We start from the raw sequence: 3,952 nt of genomic DNA on the forward strand, positions 1-3,952 counted from the left end.
CTGTGTGTGCATCTTTTTATCTTTTCCACTGTTCTGTTCATTTTCCTTCTTCTCTTGCTTCATACCATACACCCTGCTCCCCAACAAACACATATGTTCATTGAGTGTGTGAGGAGGTGGGGCGATTGTGTCCATGGCCATGAACCTTTGGCAGACATACATGCATCACTAGCAAGAAAGGGCTCCTTTCTGTGGATGGTTTTGCCACCAGTCCTTCTGACCTGAGCAGGCTCTCTGAGAAGTTTGGAAAGCAGTATTTTCTGATGTTCACATTTGGAATGGCATGATACCATGGGCGGAACTGGAATTCAACATATCACTAAGTGAGGTATGCACACAGGGAACAAGGTCTGCTGATGCAATGGGACTTTCCCCCTTCTACCCCTGTGCACTCCTTGAAACTGTGGTTCTCCCCCCAACTGCCTAGAGCAGATTTAGGGGTCGTGGGGGCACACATGGGGGGAAGAGAGAGAGGAAAGCCCTATTGTATGAGCAGACCTTATTGCACGCATGCAGCAACTTAGTTGAATCCCATCCCACTCAAGTTTCATGTGGGTTTGAAGCTGCTTGTGCCTTTGTTTGTTTGTTGAGGTGTCCACACAACACCCTCCTCATCTTAGTGGCAGCTTGTAGTTTCCCTCCGCTAAATTTTGATTTTCCCAATTGTAGGATAATCTGATAAAGGAACAAAATCTAATCTAAAATTGCATGTCACCTGACTGGACACACTGAAGTGCATTGCATGGGTGTGTTTTCCTAATAAATACGTGTCCAAAAAGAGGTCACGGACACCATGTGATTTATTGCTGACCTCCTTGGTAGGGGGTTGGACTCGATGGCCCTTGTGGTCTCTTCCAACTCTATGATTCTATGATTCTATGATTCCTGACACATGCAGAGCTATGCATGTGAGAAGGGGTTTATGGTGCCCCTGATGGTATATGGGGTAGAGATTGGTCAAGAGGCAGCTATCTTTCACTTGTGCCAGCCTACAGAACATACTGTTTGCAACAAAGCACATGCTCCAGGCAACACCCTGGGACAGATGTCCAGAGATATAAAACCTGATGTGTATTTGTGGGTAGGGAGTGCCATAGTTTCTCACACCCACAGATGATTTTCCTTTCCCTCACTCTTGGGCTGTTTTGCAACACAGAGTGATGTATTCTGCTAGATGATGATTAGGTGTAACACAAATCAATTGCAAATTTAAGAGGATGGGTGTGCAGTGCAACACATTTGATAATACTGAGTATAGGTGTAGCATAAAATAGCCCCAAGATTTCTCTGCAAGAAGAGTTGTCTTAGTCAACTGCTGCTCTAAAAGGTAAAGGACCCCTGGGAGTTAAGTCCAGTCGTGAACGACTCGAGTTGCGGCACTCATCTCGCTTTACTGGCTGAGGGAGCTGGCATTTGTCCGCAGACAGTTTTTCTGGGTCATGTGGCTGGCATGACTAAGCCGCTTCTGGTGAACCAGAGCAGTGCACGGAAACACCATTTACCTTCCCTCAGATAAATAGCAGTACCTATCTACTTGCACTTTGACATGCTTTCGAACTGCTAGGTTGGCAGGAGCTGGGACTGAGCAATGGGAGCTCACCCCATCGCAGAGATTCGAACCGCCGACCTTCTGATCGGCAAGCCCTAGGCTCAGTGGTTTAGACCACAGCACCACCCATGTCCCTAACTGCTACTCTAGTTGAGGCAAAAGATTTCTACATATTTCCTTAGAGGAACAGCTGCAGGAACCTTCCACTTTGAAATCTTGAAATCAACTATATGAATGCTATTGCTGCTATTTATTTATATATCAACATCATACTCAAACCATCCAACTCCCAAAGGTGAACCATTCTCCAGCAGAATGCAAAGGGGACAGTGCTGAATAAATGTCCTCTGCAGCATCCACATTTATTTGTATATTTCAATATTTCTACCATTTAACACAAGACAGGGTACATAGAGATTCCAAGCCCTCTCCCATCCAGGCTCTGACGATATCCAGAAATAATAATAATAATAATAATAATAATAATAATAATAATAATAATAATAATTTATACCCCACCCACTCTGGGCGGCTTCCAACAAAATATTAAAATACAATAGTGCATCAAACATTAAAAGATGCCCTAAACAGGGCTGCCTTCAGATGTCTTCTAAAAGTCTGGTAGTTGTTGTTTTCTTTGACATCTGGTAGGAGGGCATTCCATAGGGTGGGTGCCACTAATGAGAAGGCCCTCTGCCTGGTTCCCTGTAACTTGGCTTCTCGCAGTGAGGGAATCGCCAGAAGGCCCTCGGCGCTGGACCTCAGTGTCCGGGCGGAACGATGGGAGTGGAGACGCTCATTCAGGTATACTGGACCGAGGCCATTTAGGGCTTTAAAGGTCAGCACCAACACTTTGAATTGTGCCCAGAAACGTACTGGGAGCCAATGTGGTCTCGGCGGCTGCCCCCAGTCACCAGTCTAGCTGCCCCATTCTGGATTAGTTGTAGTTTCCAGGTCACCTTCAAAGGTAGCCCCACATAGAGCACATTGCAGTAGTCCAAGCGAGAGATAACTAGAGCATGCACCAGTCTGGCGAGACAGTCTGCTGGCAGGTAGGCTCTCAGCCTGCACACCAGATAGAGCTGATAAACAGCTGCCCTGGACACAGAATTGGCCTGCGCCTCCATGGACAGCTGTGAGTCCAAAATGACTCCCAGGCTGTGCAGCTGGTCCTTCAGGGGCACAGTTACCCCATTCAGGACTAGGGAGTCCTCTACACCTGCCCGCCACCTGCCCCCAAAACAGTACTTCTGTCTTGTCAGGATTCAACCTCAATCTGTTAGCCGCCTAGCATGCAGGTTTCTGCATGTTAACCAGGAAAAAACACCACTCACAATATTGAACTTAAATATTTCGCTCACAAAAGGCTTCCCATTTTATTCCACTTGGGTGTCTGAGAATGTGAATTCATGATACACTGATCAGGGGCAGAGGAAGGGGGGGTGCGGTGGGTGCAGCCCACCCTGCGTGTCTCCAGTGAGGGGGGTGACAAAATGCCAGGTGGCACTCACTGCGGGGCCTGCAGCACTCCCGAGCCACGCATCTCTCTGCCCACCGCCTCCCCCCCCCCAGCTGTAGGGCGGCTGAGTGGGAGGAGGCAGGCAGACTCCGGAGGCCCCATGGTGTGTCCCGCCCCTATGGGCAGCTTGCCCCACCCCTGGGCGTGCCTCCCCAGGCGCCCGAGAGGCTTCCTCTGCCGCTGACAGTGATCACCTAATGTGAACAGTCCCCAAACGCTGTCAGTTTGTGCACTTTCTTCATACTTTCTTGAGAATGTAAAAAATCACTTGTGTTCATTCATTTCCTATATGCAGCCCACATCAACCATACCTTGTCTTAGTCCTTGCTGAAGTATGGCTCCTTATCTTGAGAAAGCATGGTGTTTGCCATACATTAGGGTATGCTCATTGGAGACAGGAAAAGAGCTCGACTTTGAGTGGCGAAACTGTGGTCCTCCAGATGTTGTTGGACTGCAACTCAGGGCTCAGGAGGTTGCGAGCTGAGGTTCCAGCAATAGCTAGAAAGCCACAGGTTCCCCATCCCTTAACTAACCCCCCCTTCCTTCTGATGAGGATGTGTGTAATTTCCCAATATCCTCACTGGGGACTGATTTTCTTCTGTGCACTTCTGTCCTGACATGGGTCACCTTAGAAACCTAGCAACCAAACAAATTGCTTGTATGGAATTATCAAGCAAGTTGGGGTTTTTTATGATGAAAATAAGAACTATGGGGAAGCTGCTGGATGAGGAGAGGTTTAACCCTTTCTCTCTCTGCCATGACAAAAATCTCCTGCTGAAGCTGCTTGTTTGCATTTCAAGGGAAGCTCCATTGGAATTTTTGTAGGGACCATGGCAAGGAGAAGGCTGCTCAGACTTTCCTGTGACTGCTATTCACAGAACAAA

The sequence above is a fragment of the Podarcis cretensis genome (genome assembly GCF_951804945.1).
Source record: "Podarcis cretensis genome assembly, chromosome: 1".
NCBI lineage: Eukaryota > Metazoa > Chordata > Lepidosauria > Squamata > Lacertidae > Podarcis > Podarcis cretensis.